Raw genomic sequence first — 20,998 nt, 5'->3', positions numbered from 1 at the left:
GATCAACTAGTGTTGGTGCTTATGCTTAACAAACACATTATTCCTAAATTAAAGCTTAATATCAACACTAAATGGACACAAATCGATCTTGCAAGAAAATCAATTTTGTCATCAATAGGATCAACTAGTGTTGATACTTATGCTTAAAAAACACATTATTATTAAATTAAAGCTTAATATCAATACTAGATGAACACAAATTGATCTTACAAGAAAATCAATTTTGTCATCAAGAGGATCAATTAGTGTTAGTAATTATGCTTAACATGATTATACAGATTCTAAGAGTTTCACAATTGGACTTTAAACCCCTTTCAAATGATGGGAGTTCTATCTACCTTTGGCTTCTTGTAAAGAGCATCCATATCTTTCTCATGTTTACCAAAAATTTTAAAAGGAATTGTTTGATTCATAAATGACCCAAATTCAATATTTACAAAATACCCAAGGATAAAGATATCGCTGAAATCACCATAGTTAGAAAAACACTCTTATTATCAAATAAATTAAAATATACGACAATGAAGAAATAGAAACACCAAAAACATAATGATCTATTCAAATTTCTATGTGTGTAGTGAATTACTAAAATTCAGAATCTAAGGACAAAAATTACATAATAAAATCAGACAAGTAAAGAGAGCTTAAATATGTATAATCATATTAACAAACATGCAAATCAAAAAGGGAAGATATTAACGCATGAGCATTCACAAAGAAGAAGGAAGAATGACACCATAATTTTGTTGCCTATTGTCGTTGACCAAAGATGTAAGTTGTTGCTGGCGTTGTCAATTTCTTCGCCGGAGAGGAGAGCGGAGGCAGCTGCTGGAGCAGCAACGTTGGAGAAGAGGGGCGATGCCTGGTTGCTGCTGCTTCTTCGCAGTGGCTCTGTGGGTTGCTACTGTACAACTGTCACGACCCGATTTCTCAAGTCATGATGGCACCTACTATAACCCACCAACAGGTAAGCCAACCCGTAACCCGGAACAACAAGTAATGGGTCTAAGGGCAGAAATTAAACAAGAGTAGGAAAATAACAATATAAACAAATAAAGATCCCTCCCAGAACCTGGAAGTCACCAGTACAGAGCTACTACAAAATGAGTACAAGTCCCAAAACTGGACAATAGAGACTGGACTGTCTCGAAAGGAAGAAGACAAGTCTATATATACAGATGGAGACTGAAATAGTACAAAACGCCGTGTGCTCACCCCCGTCTCCAGATAAGTCTACTCCAAGCTCGATCAACGTTGGCTACTAGTGCTCGGACCTGCATCACAAAATAGATGCAGAGCGTAGCATGAGTACCAAAACAACAGGTACCCAGTAGGCATCATCGGCCGACTGAGCAAGATAAGCAAAAGTAAACTGAAATGCAAATAAAGGGTCACATCAAGTGCAAAGAGTAGTAAATGGGGGGTATGTACACGAGCGTACAGGCAACAAAGACAAGCAATCTAACTAACTCCGCCGGGCTCCCATAAACCCGACGGGTACGCTCGTGCACAATAAAAGAAACCACCTGCACGGACCCCCATAAGCCCGGCAGATGGACTGACAGTTGAAGTAAAATAATGGAGCTAGAAGGTCTATCACAATATTACCAATTTCCGGACTTGTAACTGAACCATTCCCAATCATATTCCAAGATCTCATTACGTCCCGGACTTTAACCGGAATCTCTCCAACCTCCAAAACCTCAACCTGCAGATGAGAGTAATCAAGACTAAACTGAAGCTTTAGTGAGGAATTGGGAATACACCACGTGCAAGCTGGACCACGGACTCGAACCGGGTACTATAGCTAATGAGTCAACCTATATGGGCTGGACCACGGACTCGAACCGGGTGCTGTAGCCAAAGGTCGGGCACGGGTGGGCTGGACCACGGACTCGAACCGGGTGCTGTAGCCAAAATCAGATCACAGGTAAGCTGGACCACGGACTCGAACCGGGTACTGTAGCTAAGCCTGGACATAAATGAGCTGGACCACGGACTCTAACCGGGTACTGTAGCTGAAATCAGATCACAGGTAAGCTGGACCACGGACTCGAACCGGGTACTGTAGCTAAGCCTGGACATAAATGAGCTGGACCACGGACTCTAACCGGGTACTGTAGCTGAAACCAGATCACAGGTAAGCTGGACCACGGACTCGAACCGGGTACTGTAGCTAAGCCTGGACATAAATGAGCTGGACCACGGACTCTAACCGGGTACTGTAGCTGAAACCAGATCACAGGTAAGCTGGACCACGGACTCGAACCGGGTACTGTAGCTAAGCCTGGACATAAATGAGCTGGACCACGGACTCTAACCGGGTACTGTAGCTGAAACCAGATCACAGGTAAGCTGGACCACGGACTCGAACCGGGTACTGTAGCTAAGCCTGGACATAAATGAGCTGGACCACGGACTCTAACCGGGTACTGTAGCTGAAACCAGATCACAGGTAAGCTGGACCACGGACTCGAACCGGGTACTGTAGCTAAGCCTGGACATAAATGAGCTGGACCACGGACTCTAACCGGGTACTGTAGCTGAAACCAGATCACAGGTAAGCTGGACCACGGACTCGAACCGGGTACTGTAGCTAAGCCTGGACATAAATGAGCTGGACCACGGACTCTAACCGGGTACTGTAGCTGAAACCAGATCACAGGTAAGCTGGACCACGGACTCGAACCGGGTACTGTAGCTAAACCTGGAATAAGTAAGCTGGACCACGGACTCTAACCGGGTACTGTAGCTAAGAATCAATATCCAACCATCCGTCGCGGGAAATATCACCAAACCGATTACCATAAATAATCCTTTTAGTCCGACCCTCATATACCCCAAATCGCCGAGGAAGTATCCAATAATGAGTAAGCTAGACCACGGACTTTAACCGGGTATTTGTAGCCGATATAAAAGCAGGGCATTATGGATACAAGGTCATAAGCTGAGTTACCGACTATCAGACTCAAGTCTGCTATATCAGTCTACAAGGAGCTAACCGTCCGAAACGACGTCGGAAAAAGTTCTACTGCCCAACGACATCCGAAATCTCGCAAGTCTATGGCAACACTAGTCTAAGCCTAGACTAAGGCCAAACATACTTCAAATCAATATTATCATATACACCACCAGATATGGATATTCAATAATATCAAGAGACATGCTGTCATAATCCAACACTTTCCCGAAATAAGGTCTAAGGCAGGAATTATAGAAATTTAGCATGCTCGACACCCGAACCCCTCCATACTCAAGCAAATCAATAAACAAATGCCTAAACATGCTCAATCTCACGAGAGAAAACCATAGCCTACCTGAAAGCCGACCACGCGTGCTCCAACTCACGGTACCGGATCTTTTCCCCTCCGAACGGTCTCCAAATGCTTCCCCACTAACAAAAGGTTAATCACCTCGTCATTACGAATATATTGACACTAAAATTATATTTTTCGGAGACGGACCCAAAATCGGGTCTAAAACGGGATTGTGGGGCCCACAATTAGAATCTCAAAATCGAATCCGTGGAAACATCCCAAATACCTTACTAAACTAATACCCCAAAATTTTAGCACAAACAGATGCCTAAAACACCGCAAATCAGCCACAACAATTAAAATGGACAGCCCCTTGATCATCAATTTCTGGAAAAACGAGACCCTTTCAACCCAAACAGATTATACCACGACGATCCTTGCGAAAAACTTTACAAGTTAGCCTCAAGAATGACTCAAAACGGACTTAAGATGATCAAGATCTCACATTTCAAAATTCAACAACAATTCAATCCGGAACTCACCCTAGCAATGGCTAAAATTGATTCCTTACCTCAAATGAAGCCTCCCCTCGCGTTTCTGAGATCACCGCTAGATTCCTCTCGAAATTCTCTTGAACTTTGCCTTTTGAAGCACCTAATTTGGACTCAAAATGAATGAGAAATCTTAAGTTGAAGTTGAGGGAAAAAAATGGACGAAATTCGTCCTAAATTCTGGAAATTTCCAGATTTTCACTCCTCTGCCACGTGGCGTCACGTGGTTCTGCCACGTCACCGCCGCGTCAAAATTCTACAACCCTTCAAACTTAAATTTCGATGTTTCGGACTCGTTCGGAGTGGTAAAAATACAAACCTTATATGGAATCTGATTGGAAATGATATTTCGGACTCAACGGTGAAGGCGGAATTTCCATTTGGAGCTCGCTTCGATGAAAAGTGGGTCCCACACCCAGTATCATTTTGAGCCAGATTCCACAATTGCCATCTAAAGCCTCGGGAAGTGAACAAAGGGTCGTTCTAGACCAAAATCGATCTTCCGAAGTTAACCTAGCTGTCAGAATTTTCATCTGAGCACGACTTCCAAGAAGGTTGACCAAAGTCAACTTTTCAAGTCATTACAACAACAGCTGGAGCTACTGCCTGGTGGTCTTCGTCGGTGGAGCGGCTACTGCGAGAAGCGAGAGAGGGGAAGGGGAAGAGCAACGGAAGATAGGAGGGAAGGAGAAGAGGAGCGAGGGGAGAGGAAGAGGTATGTCGCCGCCTCTGGCGGCCTCGCCGGAGTGGCTTCGCTGGAAGGGAGGAGAAGAGAAAGAGCGGCGTTGCTCTTTTCATTAGGAATTAGAAGAAGAATGAATTGGTTTAGGATTTTGGGTTCTTTTGTTTAGAATAGAAAGTTATGAGATATTTAATCCGAGTCGTTGATTAAAATTGAGATGGGAGGCTAATATTTAAAGGGTGAGATCGATGGTTAGGATTAAAAGATGGGGTCTTAGGAATTGAGGTGAATTTGAACAAAACTATCTATAATTTATTTTAATATAAACTCACCTCTTGAAGTTGATTTTATTAATTAAACATATATATATATATATATATATATATATAAAATTAACTACACATCAACAGAAGTTTAATTTAATAATTTAATTTATAGATCAAGTTAATTTTTTAATTTATTTTAATATAAACTCACCTCTTGAAGTTGATTTTATTAATTAAACATATATATATATATATATATATATATATATATATTTAACTACACATCAACAAAAGTTTAATTTAATAAATTTAATTTATCGATCAAGTTAATTTTATAAATTTAAATTTATAACTCCTAATTATATAAATTTAATTTTATTGATCAACAAAAGTTTATCAATATCAAATTTAATATAAATCTCCTTGAATTGATCATCGGTATTTCTTTAATTGATAATGTATTTTATATCTAAACCACTAGTATATAAGACTTGATTTGTTAAACTACTCGAGGAGTATATAATTAATCAACATATTTCAAACTCCGATGAAGTATCCTTTACATGTCATCATAATTAGGAGGTGATAACTACACTTGACATCCATTCAACTAGATCGAACGTGTATAAAAATATTATCTCACATTTCATACTCGAATGGATTATATGTTAGCTCTTCATCTCTACATCATGACATGAGTTCTTAAGTTCATCATTAGACGACGGACTGATAGAATTTGTACATTACTCTAGAAATATAAGTATAATTATCTCCTAATTCATATCAGCGTAGTTTCATACTCTAAATATGGATTATAGATATTTTTTTATTTATTCCACGAATTCTAACTTTTTATTTATAAAAGTATATAAAATTGTTACACTTTTTGAACAATTAATTGTAGGTGTAAAATGAAATTTTAGTATTATGCACAATAGCAAAATTATGATTATTAATCGGAATATTCTAAAGAAACCGACCTCCAGATGTCGCTTTTATTAAAAGTAATTAGATTTAATAAAAAATACCGAAGTCATGAGGTCGGTATCAAATTAAATTTTAAGATAAATAAAAGTAATTATGTTAATTAAATAATATTGACATCAGGAGGTTGGCATTTTATATTAAATTATTTTTTAACTTGTATAAAACCGTCATTCGGAGGAAGATTTATTTAAAATATTAATTTATTAGATACTATTTAATTTTACCGACTTCCGAAAGTCGGTATTATAATTTTTTTGTTCTTTATTTTACACAAAAACGTCCTCCGGAAGACGATTTAAATAAAATTAAATCAAAATAGAAAATAATACCGACATCAAGAGGTCGATTTTTATTGTAATTCATTTTTTGGGAAAAATTCTGACCTCCTGAGGTCGGAATTTGGTTTTCCCGCTTTATATTGCATAAAAATTCCATATCAACGTAATATCAAACTTTTTATTTATAAAAGTATACAAGATTGTAAACAATTAATTATAGGTGTAAAATAAAAATTTAGTAGGAACATTTAAACAAACCGACCTCCGGATGTCACTTTTAAAAGTAATTAGATGAAATAAAAATACCGACCTCATGAGGTCGGTATTTTTATCTCATACTATTTAATTTTACCGACATTCGGAAGTCGGTATTATAATTTTTTTTGTTTTTTATTTTACACAAAACCTAAAATATTTAATTGAGAAAAAATTCCGACCTCAGGAGGTCGGAATTTTTCCCAGAAAAATGAATTACAATAAAAACCGACCTCATAAGGTCGATATTTTATATTAATTTATTTTTCATACTATTTAATTTTACCGACATACGGAAGTCGGTATTACCTAAAATATTTTTCAATTTTATTTTTTATATTTAATTGAGAAAAAAAATATTGTTATTTATTTATTTGTTTAATACCGACATCAAGAGGTCAGTTTTTATTGTAATTCATTTTTTTCGGGATAAATTCCGACCTTCAGAGGTCGGAATTTGGTTTTCCCGCTTTATTTTGCATAAAGACCGACTACTTGTAAATACCGACCTCCATTTGAGGTCGGAAATTTTTAGGTCGGTATTCACTGTTTTTTTAGTAGTGTAGGCACTTAAGTCTTTAAAACATTTAATAAAATAATTGAATAATACAGACTTCTTAATTATACTGACTATCTACGAAGCCTCTAACTGATAAAGATGGAAATCGGGACAAGACCCATGACATCCTGACTAAGCTGAAAAGTAAATGAAATCCTCCGGAAAATAAGGAGGCTCACCATAGCTAACTCGAACTCTCGGATGTATCAACGAATCTCCTGTTGATGATCCTGAATACCTGTGTCTACATCATGAAAAGATGCAGGCCAAATGGCTCAGTACGTGGAATGTACGAACATGTAAGGGGAATTCTAAAGCCTAACATAAGCTTGAAAGAATCTGAAAGAAACTGAAAAACTTACCTGGCTCAACTCAACTCAACATAATTGAACTCATTTCATTATAAAGCAGGTTAAAACAAGTGCAATATAAAGAAAAACTGTTGAAAACATGCTGTCAATTCATAATCATAATATCATAAAAAGACAAACCATGCTCCCTCTCAAAGTCTACTTGTGCAATGCATGAATGAAGTCTCATACCCCCATTCACACTAAGCAGAACCCCTTGAGGAACCATGCTACTACTACTGTGGAAGTTTCTCTAACCGACAACCATCACTTAAGAACTATAGTGGTGATACAGCGCTTTACCTCACGCTGCCGAGGCCCATCCTATACCTTGCCGTGATATAGGAAGCTAACTCACTAAGTGGATCCACTAGTCTACGCGAAAAGGATTCATCTAAAAAGTATGACCCTTTTCTACCCATGATGGCTACATGGCTCTCCCCCATATCGGTGCTCAATACTACTCCCAAAAATATACTAGCTCTTATGTTTTAAAAAACATACTTCTTTCTGCTGATTTGAGATAATTGCTCAAAAACTTAGCTCAAAAGCTACCTTGGAATCTCAATTTCCTCTCTTGCTTCATTTAGAAAGCGAATACTCTTTTCTGAAAACTAGCCCGAAAGCTCTTTGAAAATCTTAGTTTCCGTTCTTATTTAAATGTGAAAACATTTATAAACTCTTTGGAATACTTAGTCCCTATATACTTTTTGAAGAAAAGGACTTCAAACTTTTACTCTTTACTCAACTTGATCTTTAAGTCTTAAAACAAAGTTAAAAGCATTTTGCAAAAGACTTCTTGAAAAGACTCTAAGTACTTCCTAGACTTGGCTCTTGACTTTCCTTGAATTTGAATTTATGGATTCAAGGTTCATGATCTCATGTTTATGGAGGATCTCAATAACAATATAGCAATTCGATAATTACGAATAGAACTTTTAAAAGAAACACGAACTCAAGAACTCAAAATCAACTTATCTCAAGAATATTCAAATCTAGGGGAAAAATCCTAGATTCTTCTTTTACTGATTTAAACGTAGATGTAGGGAGTGAGGACGAACTAGTCAAACACTATGATAGCCTTACATACCTAGAAGAAAAAGATTCTTGAAGAATCTTGAAGAAGAACTTGATTATAAGCCTTGAAACCCTAGCTTGAAGGTAACCAATCAAGAAAACCTTTCTTGAGATTCTTGAATTAGTTTTCTTGAAATCTCTATGGCCAAGAATTATGATTTTCATTAGTGAAGATGAAAATCTGACTGTTTTGAGCCTTTTATTAGTCAAGAAATTCGTTTATGGTTTTCTTGGAGTTAAAAAGACAAAAACGACTGTTTTTAATATTTTTCCGTCGGCTAATTCGTAACAGCACTGTATAGGTTACTAAAATAGTCATAACTTTTTACTCAGAAATTGGATTGACGCGAAATGGGTGGTGTTGGAAAGTAGATTCAAATACATTTAATTGGATAGGTTATGGATCACGTAACTCTTTATATTTTAAGAGATATGGTCATTTAAAGTTGACCCAAGCAGAATCTTACATTAAAACTTAATGAAACTTCAAGAACACTTATCAAGAACTCATCAAGAACTCTAATCTTTAAATTTCAAGAACGAAATTACGCTGAATAAATCATGATTGGTGTGTGGGTGAAAGAACCCAACACTATGGAAGCTTACATACCTCTTAGGGATTAAACCCATGGCGAAAATACGCAACAAGATGCAAGAATCTCGACGAACGCTTTCATCATTTCTCTTTTCTCCTCTTTTCTCTTCTTGAATTCTCAACTAAAACCCTAGGCGTATTTTAGGATTATAAAACTGAACCTAATAGGATTAGACCCTTAAAATATTACTAAAAACGAATTAAATCTGATTGGGTAAGGAAAAGACCAAAATACCCCTCTTTATTTTTGGCTAACTTTCCTTAACTGGACAGCCTATCTTCAAAAGGTCATATCTCACTCATCCGACCTCGAAACTTAGCAAACTCGGAGGCGTTGGAAAGATAATTCAAAGATATTTTCTACGGTATCTGGTAGAACACCTAACTCATCCTGAGCTAGGAGTTATGGTCGTTTGAAGTCAACCCTAAACTCATACTTAACTTAACTTGCAAAATTCCAATTTAATTCTTTTTGGAACTCAAGGTGCTACATCTAATGACCTTAACACGTAATAAATTTTTAATTCCTTGCAAAAATCTCACTCACTACGAAGAAAGGTTCGGGTCTTAGCTCAAAAAATTTCTGGGGTATTACATATACGATTAAAGTACTGACAATAAATAATTTATTTCCTTTCTTCTGGTAATAATTTCTTTCCTTTCTCCTGGTAATAGTTATTTCATTACAGAATTATCGTTTTCATTTTATTGTTTTGGGTGAAAATGTTTACACAACACCTTATGAACTAGCAAAACTTTTTTTTTTCTGGTTGCCTTTATTTTTTCTATTTTTTTTACTTATCAATTATTTTACATTTTAAAAGTCTCTAAGAAGAGTTATTATTATATTAATATTATTTTTAATAATAAATATTATCTATAGAATAATAATATAATAGTAAACTCAAATTCATTGTACTAAAATCTACGAAACATAATTTTCATTTTCTGTTATATCAATTTCTGAATTTTCAATTGGTGCATATATTATATTTCTATTCTAAAAGTGGAAAAATTATAATTGAAAAGTTCAATTATCAAAATGTCCATTACAAATTGTAGGACGTTTTTATCCTTTAATCATGAACAATTTTCTTCATATTCATGTACAAAATTATAAAAACATTCAAAAAACACACCATTTTATTATAATAATTATTTTTATCAAATTATAATGAATCACCAAAAGGCAAAATTAGTTTAGTAGTCTAACCATCACCGTATTTAATAGCTATTAATTTTTTGTTTCTTATTTTTTATTTCTTATTTCTTGTAATTCAAAGGGGTAGACAAAAAGCTTTATCTTTATGTATTCTTCTTAATTAAAATAATTAAGAGTTACTAATTCTGTGATTTTTGTAGAAATTAACAATAAAAGTTCATCAAAACTTTATCAAAACAACATTAGGTAGTTTTTTTGTTTTTCTTTTTGTTCCCTTTTAACAGTTTTTTGATATTTTTGCTCTATTACACAATTCTTTTTTGCACTTCCGTCTTTAGCTCTTCTCTAACTAATCCAATAGTGAGATTTTTGACGTGCTAATTATAAGTTCGTTTTTTTAATGCAAATTTTATGTATTTTAAGATGTGGATAAAAATACTTGTTGTCACGCCCCGATCCTATACCCTGGACATGGCTGGCACTCGAAGACCATTGCTGGCCCCCAAGCGAACCCTTGGCCTGGCTTTCTTAACTCAACGGAAAACTCAATGCAATGCAAGGTTTTAAAACAACCTGACTGAAATAAAATTTGGCCAAAAAGGCAACTCGAGTCTCAAAATATAATATTTACATATATACATAGATGAGAGACTCCAAACCAACTGACTGACTGTCTATGAAGCCTCTAAAATACTGAGATGGATGTTGGGACAGACCCCACGACATCCTAATAAAACAAAACTTGAGAGAACAAAATAACAGAGTCCTCCGGAATGCAAAGAGGCTCACCACTAACTCTGAAGTACTCAACTGGATCAACGGCGAACCGGATGCTGGCCTTGGGTACCTGTGTCTGCATCATAATAAGATGAAGGCTAACTGGCATCAGTACATTGAATGTACAAGTATGCGAGCTGGAAAGCTAAACCATAACTTAAGCTTGAAAAGAATACAAAGGAACTCTTACCTTGGCTCTGTTCAACCCATGAATAACTGAACTCAATATATAAAGCAATACGACACATGCAATATATAAAGCTTGCAAAATAGTGTAAACAACTTAGCTTGTTAAAGATAAAACAATAACAACTCAACTTTACTTATATAAAAGTAATATAACTTTAGTGGGAGACTCTTTCAACCGACAATCACCACTATGAGCCCTAGTGGTGATACAACGTTTTACCTCACGTTGCCCAAGGACCATCTTATACCTTGCCGTGATATAGGAAGCTAACTTTACTAAGTGGATCCACTAGCTTAAATTTACGGATTCATCTAAAAAGTATGACCCGTTAACTCCCATGTTGGCGCATGGTTCTTATGGAGAGTTGAGTTTATATGAACTCGTGTCCCCAATTCGGTGCTCAAGACTACTCCCAAAAATACTTAACTCATAAGTGTTTTAAACACATCTTTCTTTATTTGAGATAATTACTCAAAACTTTGCCCGAAGGCTCACTTGGAATCGATGTTCCTCTTTCTTGAAAACTAGCCCAAAGGCTCTTTTGGAATCATAGTTCCTTTCTCACTCAAATGTAAAAACATGTAGAAACTTCTTTGGGAATACGTAGTTCTCCAATAACTTTTGAGAAATGAACTCAACTTTAAACTCTTGACTTAACTTGAAACTCTTAACTTAACTTGAAACTCTTACCTTAACTTGAAACTCTTGACTTAACTTGAAACTTGAGCCTTAAAATGAAGTTAAAACATTCAACAAAGACTCTTGGAAAGCTTTAAAGACTTGCTTTGACTCCCTTCTTGAACTTCTAGACTCAACTCTTAGCTTCCCTTGACTTGGAAACTAACTCTCCTTGAATAGGAATTATGAATTCAAGGTATTTGATCACATGTTATGGACGAGTTCTTGACGTGTAAACGTACCTTGGAGTGTTGGAAACAACTATGAAACATAGGTACAATACCTAGGAACATGTATGAAAAAGTGGGAAAGGAATGGGAAAACTTGGCGCTCTGAGAGGCGCGGAGCGCCAAACCAAAAACTTCAGAGGGGACCTGCTGGCGCACTGAGGGGCGCGCTGCCCCAAGGGGGAAAGTTCAGAACTCCTCTTGGGGCGCGCTGACAGGCGCGACGCCCCACCCTTTTTCCCCGAAAACCAACTTTTCTCCTTAGTTTTCTCCAACTCTAAACCTTCTACACATCAAAATTTCCAGCCCCAAACAATTAAAATCATAAACCTCTCAACATACAATAGATTCAACTCAAAAACACCACCCGAAACATACACCAAACCAACAAGAACTTCAACACAACACAACTACAATTTCAACAATTATAACCAACAACTTCAACAAACATATTCAATCTTTTCTCGAAATTAAACGAGCTTGGCGTGTGGGGGAAAGAACCAACCCAACACTATGAACTCACATACCTTAATAGGGATCACCGCCGAAGAAAACCACGACGATCTTTACGAAATTTGCTTCTTCTTCTCCTTTCTCTCCTTTTCTCTCAAGAACCCTAACTTTTACTCTTTCTAAAAAGGGAAAAACTGATCAAAAATCAGTCTTACACCTTAATATATATCCAAAGACAAGGCTAGGGAAAAAACCAAAATACCATTAAAATTTCCGGACGGATTCCCTGCCAACTGCCCAACTTTGAAAGGGCATAACTCACTCATACGAACTCGGAAATGAGCAAACTCAGCGGCGTTGGAAAGATCAATCCACGAACTTTGCAAACATAACTGGAACTACACCTATATCATCCTGAGCTAGGAGTTATAACTATTCAAAGTTGGCCAAAAAATCATTATTTTCCATACTTGGCCAAATTTCCAGATTTTTAATTCTTTCCAAAAAAAACTATTTCCAAGTTTTAACCTCTTCATAGTTATTTCAAATTGCTAGATGTTACAATATATCCTCCTTGCAAACATTCGTCCTCGAATGAGGTCACTCTTACCAGGCTAAGGGTGAACATCAATCAAACACCCCCTCTCCCACAAGCAATTCATGCAAACAACAACAAGCAACAACATGCTCACTACAATTTAAAGTAAGAAGGAAATTAGTACCTTGGTCTACATTTCCTCCGGATTCAAAGAGATATGGATATCTCTTCTTCATGTCCTCTTCTGCTTCCCAAGTGGCTCCCTCAACAAATTGGTTCCTCCAAAGGACCTTGACTGATACTACATCCTTTGTTCTCAACCTACGAACTTGACAGTCTAGAATTTGAATAGGAATCTCCTCATAAGATAAGCTATCATTGATCCTTACACTTTCAGTCGGCAGGATCAATGAAGGATCGCCTAAGCACTTTTTTAACATGGAGATATGAAATACCGGATGAACCGCTGCTAGCTCCTGCGGCAACTCCAACTCATATGCAACATTGTCAATCCTCTTGGCTATGCGGTAAGGTCCAATATATCGGGGACTAAGTTTTTCCTTCTTACCAAACCTCATAACTCCTTTCATGGGTGAAACTTTCAAATAGACCCAATCATCTATTTCAAACTCTAACGCCCTTCTCCTAACATCAGTGTAGGATTTCTGGCGACTTTGTGCCGTTTTCAATCTCTCTTGAATCACTTTTACCTTCTCCATAGCTTGGTGAACTAAATCTGGTCCTTCAACCCTGTTTCACCAACTTCAAACCATCCAATAGGAGATCTACATCTTCTCTCATAAAGAGCTTCGTATAGAGCCATTTGGATGATGGAGTGATAACTGTTGTTGTAGGCAAACTCAATGAGAGGTAGGTGATCATCTCAATTACCTTTGAAATCGATCACACAAGCCCTCAACATATCCTCTAAAGTCTGAAAAGTACGCTCTGTTTGCCCATCAGTCTGAGGATGAAAGGCAGTACTCAAGTTCACCTTGGAACCCAAAACTTTCTGAAAAGATTTCCAGAATTGTGCAGTGAACTGTGCACCTCTATCTAAAATAATGGAGACTGGGACTCCATGAAGTCTCACCACCTCTTGAATATATAACTTGGCATAATCTTCTGCTGAATTGGTAGTCTTTACCGGTAGAAAATAGGCTGACTTTGTCATTCTGTCGACAATCACCCAAATAGAATCAAACTGTCTGCGAGACCTTGGAAAACCTGTGATGAAATCCATATTGATCATCTCTCACTTCCATTTTGGAAGTTCTATCCTCTGAGCTAAATCAACGGGCCTTTGGTGTTCAACTTTCACTTGTTAGCAATTTGGACACTTAGCAACAAACTCTGCAATGCCCTTCTTCAAGCCATCCCACCAATAAACTTCTCTCAAGTCACGATACATCTTCGTGGAACCTGGATGAATGGAATATCTGGAGTTGTGAGCTTCATCCATAACCCTCTCTTGGAATTCATCTATCATAGGTACACACAATCTACCTTGATACCTCAATACTCCATCTCCCCCTTGTTCAAAAGCTAATACTCTTTGCTTTTGAACATTTGCTTTCAACTCAAGCAAAATGGGATCTTGATCTTGTTTCTCTTTCACTTCTGACACTAGTGATAACGCGGGCCCGTTTGTCACTACTATACTTCCTTCTGCGGAATTCATAAGTCTGACTCCCAGGCGTGCCAGTCTGTGCACATCTTTTGCTAACTCTCTCTTTCCTTATTTAACATGGGATGTACTACCCACAGACAACCTGCTTAAAGAATCAGCAACAACATTAGCCTTACCTGGGTGGTAAAGAATACTCAGGTCATAGTCCTTAAGCAATTCTAACCACCTCATCTGTTTGAGATTGAGCTCTTTCTGAGTAAGCATATATTGAAGGCGCTTGTGATCCGTGAATAAATCAACATGCATACCATACAAGTAGTGACGCCATATCTTCAAAGCGAATACTACAGCAGCTAACTCTAAGTCATGGGTCGGGTAGTTCTTCTCATGAACTTTCAACTGTCTGGAGGCATAAGCAATAACTTTGTCATTCTGCATCAAGACACAACCCAAACCAACTCTAGATGCATCGTAATACACCACAAAACCTTGAGTACATTCTGGTAAAGTCAAAACTAGAGCTGTAATCAACCTCTTTTTCAATTCCTGAAAGCTTTTCTCACAAGCTTCAGACCATTGAAATTTCGCTGTCTTCTAGGTCAACTTGGTCAAAGGAGATGCAATAGACGAGAACCCCTCAACAAACCTTCTATAATAGCCAGCTAAACCCAAGAAACTCCTGATTTCAATTGTAGATGTGGGTCTAGGCCAATTCTGCACTACCTCAATTTTCTGAGTATCAACTTTAATTCCATCACCGAACACAATGTGACCTAGGAACGCCACAGCCTTAAGCCAAAACTCACATTTAGAGAACTTGACATACAGTCTTATCTTTCAAAGTCTGAAGGACTAGTCTGAGATGCCTAGCATGATCTTCTTCATTCTTTGAATAGATTAGTATGTCATCAATGAAAACGATAACAATCACATCTAAATAAGGTTTGAAGACTCCATTCATAAGGTCCATGAAAGCTGCCGGTGCATTGGTCAACCCAAAAGACATAACTAAAAACTCAAACTGACCATATCTGGTCCTGAATGTTGTCTTTGAAACATCACATTCCTTTACTCTTAACTGGTGATAACCTGATCTGAGGTCAATCTTCGAAAAACAAGTGGCACCCTGAAGCTGATCGAAAAGATCATCAATCCTCGGAAGAGGATACTTATTCTTGATGGTAACCTTATTCAACTGGTGGTAATCTATAACATTCTAAGGGAACCATCTTTCTTTCTCACAAAAAAGACCGGAGCACCCGAAGGTAAGATACTCGGTCAAATGAAACCCTTTTCTAGGAGATCTTTCAACTGTTCTTTCAACTCTTTCAACTCTGCTGGTGCCATTCTATATGGCGGAATAGAGATAGGACGAGTATCTGGAATGAGATTTATGTTGAACTCTATTTCTCTCTCAGAAGGAATTCCGGGTAAATCATCAGGAAAAACTTCTGGAAACTCTCTTACTATAGGAACTGACTGAAAATGAGGTATCTCAACACTAGAGTCATGAACTCGGACCAAGTGATAGATACAACCCTTTGAAACTAACTTTCTCGCCTTAAGGTACGAAATAAAACGACCCTTAGGCGCTGCTGAACTGCTACTCCACTCTATGACTGGGTCACTCGAAAACTGAAACTTGACTACTCGAGTTCTACAATCTATCGATGCATAACAAGCATGAAGCCAATCCATACCTAGAATGACATCAAAATCTACCATGTCTAACTCAACCAAATCAGCCATGGTGCTCTTGTGATTGATGGAAACAGGACAATCACGATAAACTCTTTCTGCTAGAATAGACTCCCCAACAGGTGTAGAAACACAAAAGGGTTCACAAAGTCTTTCAGGGAGAACATCAAACTTATTTGCAACATAAGGAGTTACAAAAGATAAACTTGCTCCTGGGTCTAGCAAAGCATATACATCAAAAGCAAAGACTTTGATCATACCAGTGACAACATTCGGAGAGTTCTCTTGCTCGTGGCGACTAGTGATTGCATAGAGGCGATTTGCTCCTCCACCGGTACTAGAAGTAGCTCCTCTAGGTGTCGTCCTGTCTGGTGGGACAACTGAAGAGGATTGGGCCCTACTGCCCAGATTTCCACTAAATTGCTTGTTCTTTGGGCACTCCTTCATGAAATAACCCTCTTGTCCACACTTAAAGCAACCCGTCTGGCCTTGACGACACTTTCCTGGATAGACTCTACCACACCTAGCACATGCAAGAACCCGATTACTTCCTTGTGCCATACTATTCTGAGACTGTGCAGGTTCAGCTTTGAAGCTCTGCGAATTCTGTCCAGTGTACTCATTTTTATTTCTGGTACAGGTGCACTAGCAGATGATGGAATAGGTCCCCTTTGTCTTTGTTGAAAGGACGGACGGTTCACATTACCTTTCTGCTGCCCGGACTCATTACCGGTCTTAGCTCTCTTATTTCTGAACTCTTCTCTGTCCCTCAGCTTTTCTTCCTCAACTTGCTGCACATAGACCATCAACCTTGATATGTCCATGTCCCCGATAAGCATTGCAGCCCTACCTTCTTTACTCGACAATCGAGACAATCCCGCAACAAACAAACTTATTCTACTCCTCATGTCCGCAACCATCTTCGGGGCATAATGGGAGAGTTGTGTGAACTTCAGACTGTACTCATTAGCACTCAAAGACTCATGCTTAAGTGTGAGGAACTCACGTACCTTTGCCTCTTTCAATTCTTGAGGAAAGAAACGCCCCAAGAAATCTTCCTTAAAACAGGCCCAACTCGCAGGTGGTGCATTCTCAACTCTGCCCCCTTTCCATTGGTCGAACCAAGTTTTAGCAACATCTTTCAATTAGTACGCAGCTAGTTCAACCCGCTCAGTATCTGCCACATACATCACATCAAAAATCTTTTTCAACTCCTCAATAAAATTCTCTGGATCCTCAGTAGTGCTTGAACCCATGAAACTCAGAGGATTCATCACCAAGAACTCACGAATCCTAGAAGTGTCAGCTCTTTCATGTCGAACTCCTCTTTGCTGACAATCTGAGTAGTTACTGCTTGACTCAGAATTCTAATTGCCTCTCTGATCTCGGCATTAGAAACTTCCCCTTGTGGTTGCACTCCCGGGGGATAATGTAACTTTTGCTCATCCACATAACGTCTAGGAAGACGCCCTCTGTCAACTCTTCGTGGAGGCATGACTATCTGAAACACGCGCAAGCATGAATTAGAAAGAAACTCTTCAGAGATCAACTTTAATGACGAGATGAGTGTGAAAGAAATGAGAAATCTTCCTAAATGTTATAGCCTCCCAATTATAGATGTGGCGCGCTTCACACCGATAACTAGGACTCTACAGACACGGCTTTATAGACTCCCTAGGACTCTTGAACTTGCTCTGATACCAAGTTTGTCACGCCCTGAGCCTACACCCTGGACGTGGCTGGCACTCGAAGACCATTGCTGGCCCCAAAGCGAATAATGACGTAATGATACCTTAATAGAATTTCCTATCCATTTAAAAAAAAAAAAAAACTTCACCCTTTCAATTTCGTTATATATTCTTATTTAGTAGAAGAATCATCATTTATTATATTCTACTCCACCTTAATTTGTACAATCAGGGTTTTTAAGAATAAACATTAAATTTTAAATCGAAATAAAAAATCATTGAAAAATGACAGAAAAAATAATAATAGTATATGAAAATTAAAATAAGGTGCAAGAAAAGCCTTTTCACGATAATTTTTTGAAATATATTGATAACAACTAAAATGGACCTGTTATTTTATCTTTAAAATTAAGTTTGATTGAATTGAATTAGTAGAATGAGAAAAAATATTAAACTAATAACTTTTTAATGTTATTAAATGCATTTTCTTTTTAATTGAGTAGCAGATTAAAAGTTCCGAATTAGGATATTAAAATAATATCTTACTCTCTCCTTAATTATTATGGTATTGCAAACATTTATTTTCCTTAAATGGTAATTCATTTTCCATTTAGAGTTATATCCAATTAATTTCTAATGTATTGAATGTGGTTATGGGATATTGAAATAATATCTTTATCTTTCCTTAATCATAATCAAATTATAATTTAACATTTATTTTTCTGAAATGATAATTTTGTTTTAATTCCTAGAACATATTTTTTACTATATTGAATGTAATTATAATAAAACATATTGTATTTAGTATGACAAAAGAACTCAAAAATTTGACAAATTAGATAAATAGTAATCTTAGCTTCTAAGAAATGTCACATCATCATTTACATATCCAACTTTATATATATAAAAGAGTTAAAAAAAGAAAAAATAAGTGATTTAAGAAAATTATATAAATAACCTTAATGATGAGATGAAGATTAAGAAAAAACGTAAAATAAATTAGTAGTATTGATGATGATAAAAGTTAAATAAATTATTTTTTCTATTATTTAAATTTTTAACATAAATTTTCAGATCTTTTAAAATTAAAAATAAATGTTAAAAATAACAATAAAAATCGAGGCAATAATTATTTTAAAGAAAAATATAACCAAAATTGTCAGAAAAAATTGATAAGAATAAATAAGTATCTATTACTAAGAATGGTGTCACTACATTTTCTATTTTAACTTTATTGTTACATATGGATAGAAACTTTTAGAAGAAGAAATGATCCAAAAATGACAAATCAATTATGTAAAAATACATGTGTAATTCTTATAAAGTTATAATAACTAATTTCTTCAAATAAATAATTAAAAGAAAGAAAAAAAAGTAATTAAGAAAATAATATAAATAACACTAATTATGAGATTAATAGCATTGATGAGAAAAGGAACTAAATATGATCATCTTTTTAAAAATTTTTTAAGAAAATATATATATAAACTTTAATTAAAGATAAATAAGAAAAAAAAACTTTAATTAAATATACAAAAAATCAAGACAAAATAAAAGAAGAAAGAAATTAGAAGAATAATGAGGTTGAAAGAAATAATATCTAATTTTCTCTCTTTTCAAATCACAAAATAATTTTTTGCTTGTTCTCCTCCTAATTTGATACGAATTCCATAAATAGAATGATTTTTTCTCCAAATAATTTTTCTTACCCTTTGAAACACAAATCAGCCTTCTTATAAATTTCTCAACCACAATGAATTTTTTCTCCTTGTAGGAGAAATAAACATTTTTTCAAAAAGTCTTTTATTTTGAAGAGAAACTTTTGTTACATGATCTTTCTTTTTCTTTACATCAATGTCTTCAAGAATCATGAGATATTCTCTCTTTCTCTTTTGTTAAAAAAGTCACATGACCTAGAAATTTGATGGATATCTTAGCGACAGAAGTTGATACCATATATTCATCATCATCGTCAGTAGAAGAAGAGCCAAAGTGAAGAAATTTGTTCTTATTTGTTACAAATGCTCAACTGTTTTTTTTTATTTTATAGGCCAAATAATTATAAACAGTTATGAAAAATGAATAGTTTTTATCTTTTCATCTTCCCTTTCCATTTACTTAAATCTATATTAGTGTAATGGGAAAATACATAAAAACCCCCCTGAACTTGGCACGAAAACTTACTTTAGTACTTCAACTACACTGGTGTTTATATACCCCCCTAATCTCATTTAAAGTGAATAAATACCCCCCAAAGAATACAAAACCAGTCTCACAATGGCAAGTATACTACACACGCGCCAAGTCATTGCCATATCAACGCCACATCATTGCCACGTCAGAATCGTGTTGGAAATCAGTTTTAAAATTTAATTTTTTTCCCTTCTCTCTCCAATGGATGCACTACCTTCCACCTCCATTAGTGTTTTCTCATTTCTTGCTTGATTATCATTAATTTTTACTAATGACTTCTCTATTTTCAACCTCAATATCTTCTAACAATTTCACTAATTTCTTTTGAGAAAATTCTCATACATTTTCTATCAATATCCATTGATGTGAGATTGCAACAAATATGGACCTACATTGAATTTTTTACCGATTTATTGCTCTCTTCGGTATTTGAGGACAAATAAATCAACTGAAAATGTAGATGAATTCGATCAATTAGCAAAAAAAAAAAACAACCCTTTCCAATATTCCATCTTCAAAAACCCTTATTTTTTCATGACATACAACAATCATAATTTTTGAAATCATAAAAATGTGTTAATGAAATTTTCTTTTGTTTGATAGAAATCTCAAGTTTGATCGGAACGAAGTTTAATGATTTTTCTCTCTTTAGTAGATCTGGAAAAAAAAAAGAGATGAAGATTAAGATGCAGGTGAGGTAAGGTACAATGGAGGTATTCAAAGAAGGAGAAAGGGCGAGATAAGGGGGTTCAAAATAAGTGAAAAGGGGGGGGGGGGGGGGGGGGNGGGTGGGTGGGTTTGGAGAAGATGAATGTAGGGGTGGGCGGGTGGATGATTTTTTTTTTCTTTTTTAATTATATAATACATATATTAGTGGGACCAATTTTTTAATAAAAAAGAAAGACGC

The 20,998-nt window shown here is 36.2% G+C and overlaps 1 long non-coding RNA gene across 1 annotated transcript; it reads right to left on the bottom strand.

Moving 5' to 3' along the window:
* Positions 1-1,036: 1,036 nt before the first annotated feature.
* Positions 1,037-3,927, bottom strand: LOC125847691 (uncharacterized). The gene is made up of 3 exons (XR_007444461.1): positions 3,829-3,927; positions 3,318-3,394; positions 1,037-1,274 (listed from the first exon to the last, which is right to left on the bottom strand). It is a non-coding gene; the product is annotated as an uncharacterized LOC125847691 (long non-coding RNA).
* Between the last annotated feature and the right edge of the window lie 17,071 nt (positions 3,928-20,998).

The sequence above is a fragment of the Solanum stenotomum genome, chromosome 12 (genome assembly GCF_019186545.1).
Source record: "Solanum stenotomum isolate F172 chromosome 12, ASM1918654v1, whole genome shotgun sequence".
Classification (NCBI taxonomy): Eukaryota; Viridiplantae; Streptophyta; class Magnoliopsida; order Solanales; family Solanaceae; genus Solanum; species Solanum stenotomum.
This window is presented reverse-complemented; position numbering and strand designations above follow the sequence as displayed.